At 40.3% G+C, this 22,830-nt stretch overlaps 1 protein-coding gene across 4 annotated transcripts in view; it reads right to left on the bottom strand.

Moving 5' to 3' along the window:
• Positions 1-22,830, bottom strand: part of SATB2 (SATB homeobox 2) — a 137,963-nt gene that overhangs the window by 90,499 nt on the left and 24,634 nt on the right. The gene's annotated exons all lie outside the window — the stretch shown is intronic.

The raw sequence follows: 22,830 nt of genomic DNA, 5'->3' as shown, positions 1-22,830 counted from the left end.
ATTTGTAGGGAGCTGATAAAATAAAATGCAAAGTGAATTTAAATTAAAAGGAAAAAATAAAACACTTTAAGGGACTAACACTTTTCCCCCTTCCTGCACATAAAGATATGTCTGTATTAATTCTGGACACTATACAGTTGACGTGTATATATATGTGTGTGTATGTAAATTTAGGCACAGGTACACGGCATGTTGATGTAACTAAGAAAGTAAAAACATGAAAAAATTTTGGAAAATAAATTTTTTTCAGTTCTTTCTCGTGGTAACGCCAGAAAATTCTTTGTATTTCACCTTGGGGTTTGAACATCAGTAGTCATTCTCTGATGATATTTAGATAAGAAGCCTTCAACTATACAAAGTTGGTAAAGTCATTATTTCTGTTGCAGAAAATTACCTTCAATCCTTTTGTTTGTCAAATCACTACCAAAAGACAACATTTTTTCCCTGAATATTCTCCGTCTAACACAGATCAGTAGATCTGTGAAAGTAACGGATATTTTGCTTCACTGGATAAAAATCAGGGGAGAAGCGGGGGAAATCAGTTCACGCAACCACAACTTGCATAACTGGTTTTGCTCAAATGAAAAACAAATCAACTGATCATTTCCTGGCAGATGAAACATTACAGTAAAACAGAATTTAAGAATTTTGTTCTTTAATTATTTAGCCCTATCCTTACTCCCTACCACTCTATTCCCTTTTTATTTAAAAACTTGTTTTTAAAGCAGATGCATTTTGAAGCAGAAATTCTGTCTCAAAGTAGAAAAAGTTGAAACAGAAAAATATCAAAATCCGATCACCTCAAAACAACATATTTTTAAATCCCATGCCCTTGCCATCTCTGCTGTTTTAACTTTCACTCCTGGCAAAAGTATTCAATGAATTTGATAAGACTACTAATATATTTGTTTATTCCCCCAGCCCTCCACAGTTTTTACGTGAATTTGTTAATTGTCAAGAGTGGTGGCACAGCCCTGGCGGGTGAGTTTCCCAGGTGAGGGCTGAGCCCTCATGAATCCAAGTTCATCACTCGCCACACTGCTAATGAGACAAGTGCAGCCCAACACGAGGTTAATTGTCAGAAGCAATAATCTAAATTAAACTGGCGAACATTCAAGTAAAAGGTACCATTTAAAATATCCTTTTCAAATGAAAGCAATCTCAGGAGTTTATTTGCCTACTCAATATAGAATTCCAAGTTTTAAAAAAACCCTTCCTCTTCCCCTCTAAGGAACCAAAGTAATTATTTTTAATACAGTGACATATGTTAGACAAAAGTATTAAGGAGGGGGCTTCATTCCACTCCAAGTCTCCACGGAATTTTCCCTTATGTGATCACACATCTGAGCTCAGATTTTAAACCAACCAATGAAGATTTTTTGAAATAATGGCTATTAGCTGATGAGAATCGTTTCACGAATAATCCTGAAACATGGAAGATCTGGTGTTATGTTCCCAGCACTGAGAAGTATAATTAAAACAATATGGGGAATGGAATAGGAAAGAAAAAAAAAAGCAAGAGTTCACAAAACATTTGAGAAATGGCTCAAGTCAACTCAAAGCTCACTTGGTTTTGGCTGGGGCTCCGGGCTCACGACAGCTTCAGCCTGCCAAAACAAATACAACCACCCATTTCTTCCCAATGCTTTCACCCAGGGAGGGACCTGCTCCTTTGCTTTCCCCTGCTACGATAATGACATGCCTGCTAGGATTTGATTGGGGTTCATATCCCTGCCTGCCTTTGAAACAATTATTTTGTTAATTGTGAGAAGAAAAGGAAGAAGAAAAGTGGCACCTCGGACTGACATAATAACCAATAGCTTCCAGATAATTGTTATGTGCTGTAATTAAAATAATGCACACCATTTAGGCAAAAAGTTTTAAAATACCTTGGGGGAAAGTAGTTCAGGATATAATTCCACACAGGGAATCTGTATAATTTTGGTTGTAACCACAGAGGAAAAATGTAGAATTGAAGATAGAAATTATTCACTTACCATGCAGAGTTAGTATAAAAAGCGTATTCATCTAATAAGAATGAATGTTGTGGGTGTAGTTACAATGTTTTATGCATATGTTTACCCATAAGGAATGACTGCAACATGTATGGAAGAGTAGTTTTCAATTAACCTTTTTTATATTTTTAAAATTATTTGATTCTTTGTCACTTTTATGAAGATAAGAAAAGCTGATAGGCGGATACAGAGCTCCCTTTCAAAGCAATCAGTCATCTGTACCTAATCTCTGCACTAGTGACAATCAGTATACCCAGGTTTTCAAAACTCCTTAATTTTAGCCTTGAACATGAGATCATTTTAACTCAGGTAATGCAGTGGAAAACCTCTCATCTGAATAACAATAAATGTAACAAGAATAATGCTGCACAAAGTACTGGGAAAGATAGTGGATTCAACTAAGTAATATTAAATGAGAAAAAACTTGGCTCGGCTTTTAATGATATTCCACTAGAAGTGCCTTTCTTTTTCTAACACAGAGTTGAACTCTTGAATCACTATAAATGCCTTCGTCTAAGAGGTAGCTGGCAAACACAGTGGCATGAAAAGCATCTTGAATTCGACTTGGCCAGTTCCAGATGAGGATGCTGACTTGAGCTAGTTATACACATTTTTAAATCCTCCTTTTTTTTTTTCTTTTTTTTTTTTTTTCCCAATTCCCATTTGGGAAGCTGCTGGTCCCTCTCCCAAACATATCAAATTCAATCCACAACACAGAAGCTTTGTTACATTCCATTCCATCCCTTGGACGCACTGGACAGCCTACTGCCTACTCAGGAACCCAAGGGGAACGTACGAAACTACACTCTCAATGCACTAAAATGAACTCTGGAAATTTGACAGAAGCACATATTTACCTTCACTCACCAGCACAACCAACCACAGCAAGCTGTACTGGTAGCACACCCAAAGATGACTTCTTAAAGACAAATCGGCAGTGGCAACACTGAGAAGACTCAAGAGTTCCTGAACTTTGGTGTAGGCATTGATCCCAGGCTAGTGCCATGTTCTTACTGCCTGATTCACGTGCACACAAAAGTAAACAGCAGAGCAGGAGCAGGGAAGTGATAGTGCCCCTGTAGTCAGCACTGGTGAGGCCGCACCTTGAACATTGTGTTCAGTTTTGGGCCCCTCACTACCAGAAGGACATAGAGTTGCTGAAGCGTGTCCAGAGAAGGGCAATGAAGCTGATGAAGGGTCTAGAGGGCAAGCCTTATGACGAGACATTGAGGGAACTGGGGTTTTTTAGTCTGGAGGAGGCTGAGAGGAGACATGATCGTTCTCTACAACTACCTGAAAGGAGATTGTAGTGAGGTGGGTGTTGGTCTCTTCTGTTGGTCACTAGCAATAGAACAAGAGGAAATGGCCTCAAATTGCATCAGGGGAGGTTTAGATTGGATATGAGGAAAAATTTATTTACTGAAAGAGTGGTCAGGCACTGGAACAGACTGTCCAGGGAAGTGGTTGAGTCACCATCCCTGGAGGTGTTCAAAAAACATGTAGACGTGGCACTTGTGGGCATGGTTTAGGAGACATGGTAATGTTGGGTTGACAGCTGGACTTCATGATCCTAGAGGTCTTTTCCAGCCTTAATGATTCTATGATTCTATGGTCAATTCATAAGACCAGCAATATTGGCATAATCAATGCAGAGCCACTGACCTGTGCCCACACTCAGCCAACCAGTGGCTGACTGATGAACTGACATCGACTGAGCAGAAACCAAAGATGCTTGGAGAACTTCATTCACCAGGTCAACTGAGTAAGGCTCTTCATGGTCCTAAGTAATACATTACAAAAACCATTTTTCATTTCTCTTCCTATGTAGTGATTTGATCTTTCTCCTTTAAAATCTGAACTTCTCTTTCAGATGTAGGAAGTGGGCACTTTGATAACATTTGGGGAGAAATGAAGACTAAAGAGCCATAACATAGTCCCACTTAAAAATATAAGGAAATACTCTAATGAATAATTATTATAGACATAAAGATATAGAACTGCCTGTTTTCAGCATTAAAAGCAAAAAGTATTTCCAATCAGCTTTTCTAATCAGGCTAAAAATATGTTAGGCAGCATCCAGTTTATCAGTTCCGTTTCTGAAGTGTACACTTCATCCTTTCATTCAAGATTTGAAGACAGACACAACTACAGTAAGGTCACACACATTAAGTAGTCAGGACACAGGGGAACATAAAACAGCCTTAGTTTTTTTCTTTTTCTTGCAAATGAAGAAACATACCAGAGCAGTCTCCTACCTGCCTGACACTTTGCAGCAAAAGGTGCATTAGACAGCTGTAGGACTCCTATCTGGAAGATGCCTAATGTTTCCTGTCCCAGTCCAAAGACACTGATCCCAACAGTGCAAGCTATCAAGCAGCTACTTGGGCCAGACTGGTGAGGTTAAAGTTATTTACTTCTGTCAATTTAAGCCCAAACTGTAAATGATTATTCAGTCTTTTCACAGCTTTAACAACTCAAGCGTGCAGGATGATGACCACCTTTGTAGAGCTAAGCTGCCATTTACCACTAGTTAATATTAAATAAAAGCAGAAAGACAGATTTGGAAAACCTAAAGCACTTTCAAAAAATTACACTCTGCTCCAAGACCTAACACAGTAATAGACTCACAGGAATAGCTATTTCCCTGGCAAGATAGTGCAATAATGCAATTACTGCCATTTAATTAATTTATATTCTCAAAATCTGTCTCCTTACAATTTCTAAGTATTTTGCTTTAACATCAAGCTAGACTTTTCTGCCCTAGTTTGCCATAGCAACCCCTGCAACAAATGGCAGTTGTCTATATAAAGGGGGGGTCTCTCTGAGCATGCATGCACGGTTTGGTATGGTTTGTTTTAAAGCAGGTCAGAGCACAATGGACCTTTTCTACCGTGTGGGATTGAACAGCAAGAAATTGCACTTCAAGGGCTGCCATGCTCCTCTGCAAAATGAAATGACACTGCTGCTGAGTCTGGATGCAATTACAGATATGAAAGGATGGCTGTGAAAGTTTGCTGGTATCTTCCTTTGCCTCCTATACTATAGATGTGTTTGCCATACAGCTGTTAACGTCCTGAATGAGTAACATGCAGCAGACTTAACATTTTCTTTTCATTTAATTTTAAGCGTTAGTATACATTGGTGGCAGTTAAAGCACATTTACCACTGAAGAATGAGACCTTTGTCCATCTCTATTGCAGGCAGAGCTCTCTCCTGCCTGCCCATGCAGCCCCGGGGCAAAAGCTATACCAGGAAGCCTTGACCTCCAGCCCAACAAGGACACTTAGTAGGGCTAAGGGTAATCCCGACTCCTCCTTGCTCATTCAGTTTCTCGAGCTGTTTGAAGCAATCATTACCAACTCAGCTACATTTTGTGGTCATATTATAAAATGAATCATTGTTCAACAGTCCAAGATTGCTAAACTCATTTTATGTGTGGTTAGAGCAGTCACTGGTTGCTCAGACCCTCAGAGTTGTACTCCCTCCAGTCTGGTCGCAGCAGGGAAAGCGCTCGTCCTTGGCACTAGTCCAAATGTAGGATGGAGTAACAGAGCAGAATTTGGCCTCTAATACTTGTTCTCACAAGCTCCCCATGAGCTAGCCAAGATTTTTAAAGCCACTTCCTTCTGAGGAGCTTTTACCTCAGAGAGTCTGTAGCTTTTGTGTAGCCTTAAACATGACGACTTCTGGGAATTGAAGCATCTACCACTCTGTTGAGGTACTCCGATTACACCCTCCCAAGCATAACTTCTCTCTACATGTTCCTATAGGCACAATTTCTGTTTTAAGAGAGCCTGTGGAATATTTGATGTTGGGATTCGGTAGGAGTGAATGAATGCTCCATTATTCACCCTGGTGGTACAGCAGCGGTTGCTCTGAAGTTTTACAATGCAGCATATTGCTGTAATGACATCATATGACATCATAAATCTCCCCCAATTTCTAAAGCTTCTGATTAATATTCCTACATAACCGCCCTGTTAATAAATGAAAAAAAAAGTGAATCAAAGAAAAATCTTGTGCATTTGCACACTATTTAGAAGTCTACAGACAAGTACTGACCACCTTATGCTTTAAACCCAGAACTCTTTACCTTAAGTTTCAAAGAAAAGAAGGCACCACCTTGATTCATGGATGCAGTTAGACGGCGAACCCTGATTTTACATGAAAACCTCACAAAGAAAGCTCTTCTGCCAAAATATATGAATCTTAATTAAGTAATATTTCTAACAAGTTCTCTGAAAACAAAAAGTTACTGTATTTCTCTTACTACACCCAAGTGTTTATTATATTTCAACCATAAATAGTCCAAATTAACAAATATTTTCCCCTTCTTTTAAAACCTTCCTACATACACACAGGTATTAGTCAAGCTAAAGACCAACTTCTCAGTTCTTGCCAAAAAGGTGTGTATTTGCCATCTCCACCTTCAATCAAACACACATACCCAGACACACACACAACTAAAGCAACACCACAGACTACTGTAAAGCTCCTAACCTCAGGCTTCATGAGTCTCCCTCCTTTGTGCAAGCTTTCTCCTTCCTCCAGTGTTAAGAAAAGTACCTGAAACCAGGTCAAATTTTACATATATTAAAATAAACATGCCTCCCCACTTTCAGTCTCAGAGCTCCCACGTTTCTGTCCTCTGAGGGCACAGGTCATCTTTTGCCATGACTCTGCAGAGGTAGGAGGATTTCACAGAATCACAGGTTGGAAGGGACCTCAGCGATCATCTAGTCTAACCTTTCTGGGAAGAGCACAGTCTAGACAAGATGGTCCAGCATCCTCTCCAGACGACTCTTAAAGGTGTCCAACGTGGCCAAGTCAACCACTTCCCTGGGGAGATTATTCCAATGGTTGACTGTCCTCACTGTGAAAAATTTCCCTCTCATGTCCAATCAGAATCTCCCCAAGAGCAACTTGTGTCCATTCCCCCTTGTCCTCTCCATGTGACTCCATGTAAAAAGGGAGTCTCCATCTTCTTTGTAGCTACCCCTTAAGTACTGGTACATGGGGATGAGATCCCCTCTAAGCGTCCTTTTTTCAAGGCTGAACAAACCCTGTTCTTCCAGCCTATCCTCATATGGCAGGCTTCCCAGTCCTCTGATCATCTTGGTGGCCCTTCTCTGGACCCCTTCCAGCCTGTCCACATCCTTTTTGTATAGAGGGGACCAGAACTGTACACAGTACTCCAGGTGTGGCCTGACAAGCCACATTTCTATGGGTAATTTCTATTTTGTTGTCCCAGTCTAAGTCACTGTGTCTCATGTATTCAAATAAGCAAGACCTTAAACCCAAGCTTCTACGACGTATTATAAAAAATAATCAAATTACTCTGAAGATCATTAAACAAAACATATCCTGCAAATGGATGGCTTTCATATACAGAAAAACGTTCTGCAGTAAAATGGCTTTGGCCTGTCTCTCCTGTAGCTAAATGACTCACTCCAGAATTGAGTATTGGGTTTGAGTATTGGGTTTGTTTTTCTGTATTAGGACACAGCTGAAAAATTACATGGATGGAACACCCCAAACAAGCTCTTTGTAAACCTTTGTAAACCTACAATGATTATTGACTCTATAGATAAACACATCTGAATCTGTGTTACCTATGCTCCCAACCTGCCTCCCAACAGATTATTTACTTCTTCAGATAAAACAAGTTTGAAATGTAGCTTGAGGTACATCTGGAAATAAATATAATGTTTCAACCTCTGTGCTCAACTGCATATCAAGTGGATATCAAAAAACTCCACTGACTTCAGAAGCATTTGACATTATTTACACTGCTGTAACAACAACAAAAAAAGGCTTAATTTTCTTGAAAAGAATCCCGTGTTGAAGCTACAGCACCAAGAATTATGAACACTAACAGCATTGTGTGTGCTGATTTTGGACTCTACATCAGACAACTGAATGCCTGTTTAACTTTTGCATTTCCCTCAGCCTTTACACCAAGACAAACTTTTCTAGTTCCATTTTTATCTTGCTATAGTAGGTCCAAAACACTGCATTTAAGTTTCCACCATTGCAAGGAATATTTGACTCTGAGATATGCACCTTACACTTAAGTTTTAAGAGGTCAGGATATTATCTGTATTACTACCAGCTTTTTCACATCTGTTCTTAACTCTTCCTGCTAAGGAAGCAAAGCCTCAAATGAAATTGTCAGCCTAGGCTCCTCCAGCTCATAAAGCCATGTTTAGTGTGTAGTCTCCGCTCTGGCATCTCTCCTCTTTTCCCACCTCTCTCTTCATTGGATGCCTAATGGAAAGCACTGCTTTTTCATAACCTTCCCTAAACTCCGTTAGCTCAGTCACTTTCAGCCCAGTTTCTGTCAATCGTATGCTGTCCTGCCAGAATATCAGTAAGACTCTAAATAGTATATGTAGTTTCAGGGAAATACCTAATCTGCTGGTTTTGCAAGTTCAAATTGCTGTGCTGCCGATAGTAGGAATGGGATAATAAGATATTACTCAGTACTGAAATCCTCTTTTTTTCTGGGAAGAATTAGAAAACATATGAACCGTCCTATAATATTCAGTGGTTTGCTGAGCATGACTATGGTCCAGCCACATGCCGTAGTGTATATATAGCCTTAGAAGTTTATAACATACTGAGGTTTCTGCTTAATTTAAATCTGCTACTGAATTCTAATATCTAGTTCTCTTTTCCCCATCCCCACGCATCCCCCACCGGCACTCAGCACCCAAGGCTCAGAAATAACAAAAGGGCCACGGGAGGCCCCGGGTGTGTTTGAAACCAGCACAGACCCACGTACCATCACACTGTCACATGCCTGCACACCCACAAAGTAATGTGCTTCAGAGAGCAACACCGTATCCCAAAGTTACCAATCAGCTTCTTTTTGTTCCCAGTAAATTAAATCCTTGGATTCTTTTCTATTCCATGTTTTAATGCCAAAGACAGGATCATGCTCACAAGCTTCTGTTGGAATCCTCTAAGATTTTATTTATCTCTACAAATTAAACTTTTTAAAAGAAGCTGAAGCTCCTCTCATCAAGAGCCTCAGAAGTATGGGGAAGAAAATGAAAATGTAAAGAATTAACAATACTAGGTATTATACTCTCACACAGAGTTTAATTTTGTTCCAGAAGAGCATGTAGAAGTCTGTCCCACCCATCAGATGAGCTACTATACTTCTATTAGCGTTCTGGCACCTCCTTCTGTACAAATGTAGCCCTTTTTCTATAAAGCATGTTATATAAAAGACTTAATCCAGCAAGCACAGAAATAAGGGCCTGCCTTTCCTTCCATATTTAAACTTGTCACTCGTTTTATCAGACAGCATCTTCTTCCCCCTAAATACTACATCACATAACTAGCTGGATGTAAAGCAACATTCAGTAGGTATATGAGATTAGGGGAAAGCAGGACCAGCCTTCCTCTCCAAAGAGGTTGCTACAACACAAGACCTGACTCAATAGGCCAACGATCCACACTGAAATTAGAACATATTTCATCTTTCTTCCCATGAAGTTACAAACTGCACCTCACAACTGCTCTGGGAAAATAACTGCACGTTTTGTAAAAGACAAATGCTATGTCAATATCAGATTTTGTCATAAACCAATTACTTTGTGTATCTAAAAACATGTGGACTAGGGGCTGCTGATCTACTACAGGATATGCATGCTACAGCTACATTGCTCCAAATGAAAATTTAGCTAAACACCTCGCCATACAGCACAGAGGATGGTTTTAATAGTCCTAAATACAGTTCAGTTAACAGCAGCTTGCATCCATACCCAGTTCCTGGATACATGGCCAGATAAAATCTAGACAAAATGCTAAGCACTCAAAGGAAAACAAAGTACACACTGTCTATTAATTGCATGGGAGTTAGCACTGCCATCATGTAATCTTTGGTGAAAACATGTTTTGGTCTTTTTTGAAAAAAAAATTTATTGCGATCTGTTAAAAGTCATTCCGTTTAAACTGCATTGCACAATTTCCAGACAACCGAATCTGTGAAAAAAGCCTTATGGCCTTGTGTCAGGTCTTTCCACATTATTATGGTGCAAAGGCTACATAAATTTATCTCCTTCTAATTCTGGATTTTTTAAAATATCAAGACACTGGTTTTTTTTTTTTTCCATCTGCAGCTAAGATTTTTCCAGCTCCCTCACATCTACATGCAAAACCAGAGTTTATGCACAAGAGACACAGATAAAAAAGAGGAGAATTTAGTAGAAGCTTTGAAGATGTTTGATGTGAATTTTGTTCTATTACAGCTCCTCCTTCCACAAAATCCACATTGCGACCACGGGGCACCACAGTGCCACACCAGTGCTACAGCTGCACCTGCAAGTCTATCCCAATTTCGCTTCAACAAGGTGAAGGAGAAGAGTGGGGCAGGGGAGTTGACATCTCACCTTGACGAAATGACAGAGATGATTAATACACTACCAAAAATAAAAAACCCAACCCAAAAAAACCAACCCCACACTGCTGTCCCTCACAGAGACATGACATTCCTATTACAAACAGCATAGAAACACTTGCTCTCTTGGCTCTCTTCTTTTTTTGTTTTCTCCCTCCCCAAACGCTCAAAACTGTCACGTACAAATAGTCCTTACAAAAGGAAAATTTACTGAAGAGCTACAGAAAGGTGAGGGGAAAAAGATCTCATGTTTTTATGATAATCAAAATATTCCTTAACCTTGTTATTGATAACTTTTGATTATTAGGCATAAATTTCTGTTTCAAAGTGTAATGCACATTTCACCATAAATGTTGCAGTTTTCCTCTTATCACTCCTAGCACTCAAACTAGACCATGAAAGCTCTCTAGCTAAAAATTATTACACTTCTTCCCTATTTGCTTTTATGAAGTCACATACTACCCTTTTGGCCCTCTTCTGAAAAAAAAAAAATCATAAATGCATACTACGTTGGGATTTAGACAATTTGGCACTGGTCTTTTAGTAGCTAGGAATAACAATCAGCTTAACAGAAGCAGCTTTGTATCAGTAAACTTCATAATAGAAGTATTTTTTGATAAATAAATAGAAGAACATGTCTACTATACAATAGCAAACTAATCCTTGTGATAAATTTATTAATTCAACCCTTGAAAGGTCAGTAGAATATTAATTTGTTCCTTTATGAACAATATACTTGCAGCAAATAATGTAATAGGGTTTTATCTAATCTGATTAAACAGACATTCAGTAACATTCAAACAGCCTTGGCACCAACACTGACACCGTTCAGTACAAAATGGTAAATTTACTATAAACCATATTATACTTTCAATGCCAGAATAAAATTCCATGGCGAGTAGTTACAAAAGACAAATCTTTAATAATTGCCAATTTCTACTAAATTCTGCCATAAGGTTAATATTCAATTGTTAAAGTAATAAGTTGCTTTCTACTGGAAAATACCCAGTTGTTTCCAAAGGAGAATACCTGCTGGTTGTGCTGCAGGGGCAAGAAGGGGGATTTGTTCAAGATTCCTGTAGAAGTCCCCAGGAGTGAAGGAAATCCTAACTCTGCAGCACCATGGCATCCCCTTGCATTACATGGCACTAATGGGGCCATGGCAAGACATGAATTTCCCTTTAGATATATATATAAAAATATGTGTATATAAATATATATATATATTAATTTCCTATACTTCAATCATGCCTCCCCACTAGAAACCAGACTTGTAATCCTTCACCTGTGTGCTCTAGTCTAGACTGTGGCATCTTTCACCTAACTGGAAACTACTATTTTATATATAGCAAGTCACCTTTTTCTGAGGTAAAATACACTTTTGAAATCAACAGGTTTTTCCTCTGCGAACAAAAGAAAAGTTCCACGTTTGATCCAAGAGGCAGATCCTGCTGCTTCTATGAATGCATATAAAACATATTTCCTTTGGAACAGATTTATCCCATTCTGCATAGGGTTTTATTTTATGGGTGGGGCTAGTTTTTTGTTGATTTGGATTTCTTCATTTCATGGCAATTAGTTGTAAAACACCTTAAGATGCATTACTAGAATGACTGCTCGACAAAGAGCATTTTGTATCTTACTGCAAAATATTCAGACACTCAACCCAAGCAAATGGTGTCTGTAATAAAAATACTGCCATAGATCTTCATTTGTACTAGAACAAATCAGTTTTATTTGTTCATTCTGCGTTTTAGTGTCATAGGTCTCTTAGAAAAGATAATTTATAATTCCTTATGCAATTAGATATGAAATTAAGTTGTCTTACTCTGCAGAAGAATTTATAATAAAGAGACCAGGTTCAACCAGTTCCACTGAAAATATTTTGATAGCATCAAAAAAGACAGCATAAAAATCTTTAGTGTTTTAACAAATTAACACATGCCTTTTGGGTAAAGTACTGTACATGCTGTTAATCTTTTAATTAGGTTCTCAATTTCACATACACATTTATGGTAGGGGGGATTTTTAGTGATCAGAAAATGCAAATACATGGTGTTGCTATGTTCTTTTAGCAGAGCTATTTGGGGGAAAACAAAAACCTAAAACAACAAAACAACTAGTATGTGTAGCCCTCTATTTAAAAGATCTACAATAAAATATTAATAAATCTTTGCTAATATTACCAACAAAATACCATTCTTCATTCTTTTAAGCAAATACATATACAGCTTTCAGATTGAGAAAAAAAACTTGTTCTCCACGCTCAAGCCACAGAAAAAAAGTTTTATGTTCATAATGCATGTAGTTTTTAGACCCATCATCAACATTTTAAAATATGTAATTGATGCTATCTATATAAATGGATACATAAATAGTGACGTTTGAAACATATTCTATGGCAGCATTTCACAAAATGCGACTTTCCTCATGCTGACTGCCGCACAATTCTGCCTAAACATCTCCTTTCCAGGATCTTGAAAAGATTTAGTATTATCTATAGCTTATTATTTGATACATTCTTTTCCTCAAGCCTCGAGGTCCATCCTCAGTTTCAACACAAGATAAACACTTCTCTCCCCACAGACTGTTTCAGAGACTCTATAGCTGGTGCTGAAAAAAAAACCCACTCGGAAAGGCAGACAAATTGCCACCAGTTAACGATCCCTATGCCAAGGGACATTTTTAGCACGGAGTTGTCACTGTGAAAGTGGGAACTATCTACCAGCTATCCCACATAATGATTTTTGTTAGAAAAAGGAAAAAGGCCAAGATGTGGCTAAGCAGCAAATATATTATAAAAACAAAGTATGAAAGCAATTTAGCTAAGAATCCTGACTGGCACACGCATTCTCCTCCTAGTTTGCTTGTTTGAATTTAACTCTTCACTGGTAACTGTGGAAACAGCCAGGTAAAGTCAAAGATGCTGCACATACAAAACTGGGGAGTGAAAAGGGAATAAAACACGGACCCCAGATCCCAGGATTACTATAGCTTTATTCTTTAATTAAGAGCTAGTTAATCCTAGAAGAATCATTTTTCTGTTGAAATAAAGTTGAAAGTAAAATCGCCCGTAAATACCCGGTGAAAAATACCCTAACCTCATCTCATTCAACTTGACGCAATGCCTTTCTTTAATCACACCTGTATAAACATATATTTTTTTAAGTTGTCTGGATAAATCAAAGGTATTCAATGGCCAAAAGGAAGACAGAGTACGAGCGATCCTCCATAAGCCCTGCACCAGTACAGAGAGGAAGAGACACTCACCCCAAATAACCAAGTAGGCCAGTGGACAGGAGGAGGACATGCATATCCACTTCTCTCAGCCACAGCTTGAATTTGAACCTTCATCAGTGCTCTCCGAGTGAGTTTCCAGTGAGCAGGATAGTCAGCCAAAGAAAGTCACTAATAACATTGCTTTTTGCTCACCCTTTTCCATTCTGTAGATGTAGCCATTTAATCTCCTGCAGACCCCCAATGACAAACAATGCAGGAGGGCAGATTGCCCTTGTAAATTCAACGGGTATGAAAAGATGCAAACATGAAATACAGTTACTGATTGACAGGTTCATTTATACTCCAGTAAGGGCCAAGAGGATTAAAGCTGGGTCCCTTCTACAACGCTCATACGCGACAGTGAGAAGCCCTCCAAATTGACCCTTTGCTGTCAGTGCCAGGAGGACCTTTCCTAAAGAGACGATCAGACAGAGAACAGGGGTCAGTGTGTTTGCCCTCTCTCTTCTCTTTTTTTTTTTTTTTTTTTTAAAAAACCAGGAAACACTTTCCATTTATCCTCTTTAAGTTGATTGAACTTAAAATAAAACCCTTATTTTGTTAGGTTTTCAGTTTCAAAACAAACTGGGTTTCGTGCTTAGCTTGTCTATGTGGTTAAAGGGGACCGAGAAGTACTGCCTTACACTGTGAGCTTGCAAGGGACCCCACAGCCAGCGTTGCTGCTCTCCACGTGCTCAAACCAATTCCCCTTCATATGTTCAGTGAGATCCAGACTGGGGCGCTGATCATAAATGGGCTTTGGACAGACCAGCTCTGCCTTCTCCCCAGCAGCATATCCATTACAAATCCTGCAAAGGGGAACCTCCGCCCAAGGCAAACCAGAGATCCTAAAAGTTGGGATGTGCTTCCCAATAAGCAGAAGCCAATCTGGGGAATGAGGCCTGCCTTTGCTAGGTTACAGGAAAGAAACGGCTGCAGGTGGGCCTGGCTTTGTGCCCCTATGGGGGAGGGCAGATGGGGCATGGCAATCTGCAGCTGGGGCAAAAGGCATCACCTCGTGCCACAGGGTTAAAATGCTGCTTCCCTTATCCAGAGCAGGGACTGGAAAAATCCTCAGCAGACAAGAATGTCTAAAAAGAAAAAAGGAAAAATAAAAAAGAGCAAAAAAAGTTACCCTAACTTGTGTTAACCACCACCAGGCTTTGGTGTCCTCACATACTACTGAATGTTTAAACGTTTAGCTTGTTAGCTAACAGGCAGCTAACTGTACCTCATTTTCCTTCTCTGGGCAGGAGAAGACATAGTCTAACCTAATTTATTCCCATTTTTAAATATAGCACTGCCTCATTATCAGATCCATGCAAGAAAAAGATAACAAAATTTTATTTTAGATTAAGATCAATAACCACCATTTCCCAATTTTCCTCAAAAATACCAGTGGTTCGTGGGCTTAGCTGAGAGGTTGGGAAGGGAGCCAAGAAAAATCAGGATTTATTATATGCTGGTCTAAGTTTTTAATTGAGTACACACAGGCCTTTAGGAGTGAACTTGATTTTTATTTTACCCCAAACTACAATAAGGGTTGCTGTGACACAAAAACCCCTGTGGCTCAGTTTCCCCAGCATTTCTTCATTGGTTTGTAAAACTGGCAGAATACATTAAAATCTTTCCCTGAAGAGCACAAAGCTTGAAGGAACTTCTGTCCTGCAGCATTATCTTTTTACACACAGCCTGAAGCATAAAGTGAATGGAAAGCGCTAAAGAATAGAGCCCTCATCAAACAGAAGCACCGATTTCCTGTTATGGCCTTAGCAGTATTTCTCAAAAACAAAGCGGGGGAGAAAGAGACAAAAGGTTTAATGATTTCTACCCATAGTGCAGTCTGAGTTTGATCCATTATGACTGTGGAACAAACACGACACATGCTACTGCAACAAGTCCACCAGAGCCCCCAGACCCATCACCAAAACACGATGCATTTCAAAGTGCTTGGCCTAAAATTCCCATCGCAGCTATGCAAAGTCTCACAGACACGCAGGGAAGGAAGAAAGGGTGTTTCACTGGGACAGCCGAAGCCTGCTCTGTCCACTCCACTTCCTCCTTTCATCCTTGCTTCCTCTCCTGCTTAAAAGCGGTGCTGTGCTTGGTCACAAACCGCAAATGAGACGAAAGTGGCTGTCAGAAGTGCTGAGCTGTTCAGGGCTACCTTTGGTTACCCTCCTTTTAAGCTGTTCAAACACTAATAAATTACCCATTTACTTATACTACCCAGCTGTTTGCCATCTAGAAAAATATATTATTTGTAGAAGGTTTTGTTCCATCACAAGAATCCTGTAAATAATATATCGGGATCAGAAAGCCAATACCACGTGGCAACTTTTACACACACCAGCACAACAGTGGGGGGGAGGTGGCGGGGAAGAAAAGGAAAGAGAGAAGCTTCCCGACCACTGGTTAGAAGTTAAGAACCTTCACAGTGAGCTTATCGAAGAAGCAAGTATTCACTAGAGTTTATGCTGTTGGGATAATGAGGTTACTTAACACTACAGATGGAGAATGAGGATGACAAGTAACCTGAAAGGTTGGCTTATTAATTGGATTTTGATCTTTTGTTTCCATATATTATATATTATACTTTTATATAAATATATATTCGTATGGGTGTATATGTATAAAATATATGTGTTTATAGTCTAGATTAAATAAAAAATTTATATTAAAATACATATATATTATAACAAAGTAAAACATTAAATATATTCCATTTTACATGTATAAAAATATGACATCCTAACATTTCTTTTTATGTCATCCTATTTTCCACACACACAAAAAAAAAAACAAAACAAAAAAAAACCACACAACAACCCACCACACCAATTTTAGTAAACCCTACAAATACAAGAGCCTCAATCCCTACCTCTTCTTTTATTTTTTACATAAGATTTCTGAAGAGTTCCAAGCAATGTTTAAAGAGAACTCTGGGGCTTTAACTGAAATGGCATGAGATGCTGAACCTTTAACAACAGTGTCTTTCAAACCCTGTGTCCATTATGCACTGAAATGCCTATCAAAAAAAAAAAAAACAAAGAAGGAAGAGGTTTTCAGCATTCTCATTAAATTCTGACTTTTTCCTCATGGTTCCTGTAATTGAGTTTCACTTACAGTTGTCATGAAGTTTTAATAAAGTAGACAAAACAGTGATTTGCTGGTAAATGTGTGTATATAAGGAGGGAAATAAATATTTGAGAAGTACTCAGCCCACTTTCTTCAAACATCAGGGAGAAAGACAAAGAATACAACTCAAGCAACGTACAATTCAAGAAGAAACAGCTTTTGCAAGGAAAACTTTCATCTGGATGGCTGAGAATCGTTGCAAGAAATCCAGTCTGCTTAGCAATCCCAGACAAGCTGTCACGAAACTGCATGTCAGAGTTTACTGCAAGATGTCCATTTGAGTTGCACCCCTCACACCTATTACTGTTAGATGATTTGGTTTGGACCTTTTGCAATTTCACCTGCAAAACTGGAAAGAAGAAAGAAGAGCTTACCCATAAAAAGTGTCTGCACTAGAAGCAAGGTGGGCAAAAGGGGACTACTAAAGGTAAGGCGCTGTTAATTATAAATGGAATAAGACCAAACTGCTGAAAAGAGCTCCCAAGAGGGCTGGGCTGGTTTCTTTCATTTGTTTTGGGTGGGGGTTTTGTTTTGTTTTAAGATGCTTTGGTTTAGCAGGGTGATCATACTCTGTAGCAAAAGGGTTCGAGCTGAGAAAAATACAGCAACTCCACATGGAATGACGACTCTGTCAGGTGATACCACAGTGCTCTCTCTGTACAGATGAAAAGGAAAAAATAGCAGGAACAGTGACAGAGCCAGGAGATGACCCAACATTTAGTTTGTTGATCACTGAATTGTCTTGTTACTTAAGTCATTATATCACCACTGTCTCTCCAATTCATTAAAGCCAGTGTAATACTGACTAGAAGGTCTTTGATCACATGAACAGGGAGCCACGGCTCAGACATTCAAGCGACACTGTGCACTTGGCTGAGGAGCCAGAAGATCCTAGATTATAGCACCCTTGTAATTTATTGCACATTATTCACAGGAGAGACCTGAACCCAGGTTTCCTCTCATTTTTCCCATACTGCTACCTTGCACTTGTGTTAAAAATATTATATCTGGTCCTCCAAGCTGTTGCAAACATAGCTGTATACATCAAGCACAGTTTAGCAGGGTCTCACTACACTTTCACTATACTTTTCTTGATACAGAAATATAAAACCAGCTTATGCATGTTCAATACAGCCCCCAGCTGGTATGTTCTGCCTTTACCTGACATTCAGTTGGAAGCTATTGTGGTCCTGGAGACAGCACAGATGGGAATATTTCACAGGATCTTTCCCTACTAATTATTCACGCAAGTCCTTCCAATTGCCCCAGAGCCCTACCCTCTTGGACCAGCTTAGGCAAATCCATTCCCTCATCAGTATTTACACCCTTCAAATATTTGTACACATGGTTATAATCCTGTAAGTGGCAAGATGGTTATACTGGTCTCACAAAGGCTAGCCAGAGTGAAGGCGCCCAGCATTCAGCTGCCGCATTCTCACACACAGTAGCCTGGGGTTTGGTTTGATATGCTAAACATCTCCATACCAAACAGATCCAGTCTTTGCTTTGAAATACTACTTAAATGCAGGCCACAAGTGAAAGAGGCTTCCAATTAACAGCAGAGAGCAGGGCTGAGGTCACATATTTAGACTGTTGAGGGAAATGAACACGCTTGCAGTCTGGGTTCTTTCCTGCCCCTGCCATGTGCATTATGCACGTGACAAGAGCCCTTATGTGCCTGTGCCTTGGTTTCCCTGCTATACACTCAGGAGGAGAGCCACCTTTCTCTCTTGGTGCAGCTCACTGCAAGGACAGCTCCACTATGTTCCAGAGCACAGTGCTCTGCAGAAGCACCAAACCCAAGCCAAGCCTATCTTAGAACTTCCCATGGCTGCAAGCAATGACAGAGCCTCACAGCAAGGCAGCTGGAGAAGGACAGTGGGTACCAAGGTACACCTCTGGATGTCTTGACTTTAGGGAAGAAGTATCCCGTCAGCTACTCTAGACAGGTACTGACTAGCAGCAACAAAATTCTCCTCTTCCCCACCTCAGTCATGCAAGGCTGACAGTGCCAATGCTGCCTGACCTCAGTTCGCTAAGTCATGATCCCCACAAAGCATAACTCTCCTCCATCCCCAGCTATTGCAACTCCGCATGGCAAGGCAAGATACTTAAAACTTTTGTTTCTCATTCTTGCCTTATACCTTCCCCATTGACCACTGACAGCCCCCTCTTCCAGCCTGCAACTCCAACCAGCCACCCCCAGCTCTCTGCAGCCGTAAGGTTCCCCACTCCTCAGTCAGTACACAGCACTATAAGAAACCGGGCAGCATGAAGAGTGGCCTCTAAGGCATTAACACTAGGCACCGCCTCTTGCAATGGCTCTGCTCATGGCAATACATTGCATAAGAACCAGGGCATGGCAATCTCTACAGTGACAGGAATGGGAAAGATCTCATGTTTCTCTCACCCTGCGGTAACTTCCCTCTGCTGTTTTCTCGCCCCTCCTTCTGCTCCACTTGACATCTCAGCACCATTTCACTCTTCTGTACACTCATTTCCTTGTTGTGGCCACACAGAGCAACTAACTTAAGCAACTACTTTGCCAGCACCCAGCTACAGGTGCCCACAATCAGCAGTCAGGGCAGGTACTCCACACTGTGCTGAAGTACCTGGGAGGAGAAGGCAAACTCCATTTTGATGGCCCATCCAGCTTTGCAAGCTTTTGCAGACATGTACCAGTTCTGTGTATACACTCACGACAGCTAACAAGGGACTGGTCAAAAGAAAAAGTGTATATACATATATCCACAATAAATCACACTATTTTCCTTTTCATACAGATTCTAAGGAAGTAGAGCTTGCTAAAAGCATCAAACTGGCACTGCTCTTCCTCCACCCCGCCCTGAGGAGGGAATCAGCTTTCACAGTAGGTCCCAAAGCGGCAGGACTGCCCACAGGGTACTCCAGATTGCAGCCACTTTCATGCTGCTTTGGTCCCAGTATATTGCTCTATATATTGTATGTAGCCTCTACCAGTTCCCTTCTCTTGTATAGCCCAGTTAGAATACCCCACCCCCCCCCCAAAAAAAAAAAAAATTGCATCAGGGCATGTAAATTTTATTAAACTACACATAGAACAGGTGCCCCTTTAAAGCATGACTCTCTTCCTCTCTGGAAGGCACATGTAGCAGGTTCCCTAGTGTCAGGTGTAGACTCAAGTGATGAAAGAAAAATACATAAATGTTTATTAAACCTTTGTTGCCATTCACACCACCAACTTTCACACCCCAGTGCCAAGCTGTTAACGAATTCCCATGCTGTTCCAGAAGACTTTTCACAGCTCCTGTCAGAAAAGGGAAGTTTCACGAGGGCAGCACTCACTGGAAAAGTCTCTGCTCTCGCAACCATCAACAAAAAATGTTCACAACCAGCTGTTTGTGGAATAAATGTGTCTTGCCCAAACTACGTAGGAATAAAGAGCTTCTTCCTGCAAGGCATGGGACCACCTTCATGTATACCTCCTGATAGCATAAATAATCTTGAGACAAATATGTAATACTTCTCAATTTACCTAATGACCCAGACTAAAAATTAGCCATGATAAGCCAAGTGACCACAAGCCAGTAGAGGAAGCTCCAGGCCAGGTGGCAGCTGTGTGTTCAGGCTACAGCTCATACACTCAGACACAGCATCACCTACTTGGGGAGCTCTGCAGCTCTAAGCTGCTGCCCAGGCAGGCAGTCCCACAGCAAGGCTCCTCTGGGCACACAGACCCCTCAGGGAGGCAATGGACCACCTACCCCTCCATGCCAGATTTCCTTTCTGGCACCCAAACTCTGCCATGCTGCCGTACAGCTGGCAAGCGCGAGGCAGGGTCCTACAAGCAAGGCGCACACTGCCTGCTCGAGCCTCAGCAGGTCTGTAGAGGTGCCATGGTGAACTGCAGCGGAGGCGGTGTGAAACTGCACAGCAATTCTCTCTGCTGCCACAGCTCCTCTTTTCCCCCCACAACTAGGTCTTTTACCTGCCTCTGGAGATCCTGTTCTAAAAGGAACAGGCAAAGGCAATATGTTTCCCAAAAGATAAAGTGAGCATTGCTACTCCTCTCAAAGCCATCCAAAACAAGAGGGAGGCAAAATTAAACACCATCCCAACTCAAAAAGTGACAATTATTACACATTACATTACAGCTTAGACAGCCTTTACAATAACAAAGCTTTGACAAGCTCACATTTAGTTTGTCCCTGGAGGACACAGGGACGCCTACTCATGTCAGTGTTTTGCACAGCATGTTGCTCAAAGCTTTACCATTTTGAAAAATGCACCTGAGGATCTTCAACTTCTCATGTAGATCATGTAATTCAGCTGATCATAAAGCATAAAGAAGAACTAAGTGACTGTTTATCAATGTATATTGCTAAATGAAATCAATCCCAAGCACTAGAACAGAAGCAGACTTTTCCTATAACACAAATGAACAAAGCAAATAGCTTTATTTTCCTCTTTTTAGTATCAGAAAATTGTGTTCCCAAATAAATCCTTATACCAACAATTTAGCAGCATGCTTCTGTCAACCCTAGTTGACAGATTATAGCCCGATATTCTATAAATTTTCTCATTAAACTAAACAATCTCAGAGATCTATTAGCACTCTGTCTCTGCCTGTACCTAATCTCCCAGCTTGCAAACAGCTAGCACAGAAGCAAGATACTACAGAACACGCTGCATACCTCAGCTTCATATCTTAAAATCAGCATGACCTGCACTATTTGCCCAGGATGTATAAAAGAGTGGAGAACTGGTCCTTCAGCATGAAGGTAAATAAACTGACCAAGTAAGAGACTTGTTAGCTGATGGATCTTCAGGTATTTTCTGTCGCTTCTAAATATTATATCAACTGATGTTTTCTAGTGGAAGGTAATTACTGCCTTAAAGACAAAAATGACTAAGTCTTTTGTTTTATACTAATTCCAACAATTAGAGATTCAATTTTTATTTTCTAGATGAGTTATTCGAGCACCACGTCAAGTGACAGATTAGTACCTGAACCTGCTCATTGTCAAAGCCTGTAGTTCAAATACACAGTAGCCATCTCCTCCCTGCACAGTGACTAATTTCCTTCGTCAGTCAATCTGTCTCTCCTCCTTGCTGTTCTCACAACAGAGAGATGCTGTAAAAGCAAGGTTCCCCCAAGTGAGATGCTCAGCCAGTGTGGATCACTGCACTGAATGGCATGCCTCCTTGGAGCACGTTTCTTGCAAAGCCCATTCCCCTTTGTAAGTGCCAAGAATCAAATCTTGGCCACCTAATGCAGCGTGTTCCACATGTTAGCTCGCAACACGTTGAGCAACTGTGTTAACTGAGATGGATAGTGCTGTCAAACAGGAAGCTGGCTCACCAGAATGGAAACAGTGGGATACGCTGACCTTTTAGATTCAGAAATAAAGCATCCCTAAAATGACATGAAATGTTTCATACTAAAAAACAAAACAACTACCTTCTCGCAGAGCTTTTATTCCCGTACTGTGTAAACAAACACATGTGCATGAGTTCTGCCTGTATGCAGAACCTGAGCCTCTCTCACAGAGCAGAGGCTGACAGAGGAAATGAATCATTATCACCCTGCTTGGAAAGAAGTTTGTACAAGGAGTGCTGCGCTATTAACCACTGCCTGGAACTCCTGGATTCAACACCACTGCTGCTCCCTCTGTTCGCACAGTTCAAATACCTAGCTGTACAAAATAACTAAAACCAACAGATAAAATCCAAATCCCCAGGCAAAGCTTCTATTAAACTACTTTAAACGTGCACAGGTTTTATTGATGACATGGAGGTGAAACTAAAACTTACAGGCTTCTCATCCAAAAGAATAAGCACTGAAATAGCCTGTTTAGTATTAAAAAAGACTCTTGAAATGCAAAGTTCATTGTGGAAAGATTTTTCCCAACCACGACCTCCTGCCCGTCTCCCTCAAGATTAGGATTTTAGGTTTGTTTTTTTTTCAGGCTGATATTTTGGGTAGAGGGAGAAAAGCTTTGTTTATTTTAAGAT

This window comes from Phalacrocorax carbo, chromosome 5 (genome assembly GCF_963921805.1).
Source record: "Phalacrocorax carbo chromosome 5, bPhaCar2.1, whole genome shotgun sequence".
Lineage (NCBI taxonomy): Eukaryota > Metazoa > Chordata > Aves > Suliformes > Phalacrocoracidae > Phalacrocorax > Phalacrocorax carbo.
The sequence above is the reverse complement of the archived record's forward strand: the minus strand, read 5'-3'. Positions and strand labels throughout refer to the sequence as shown.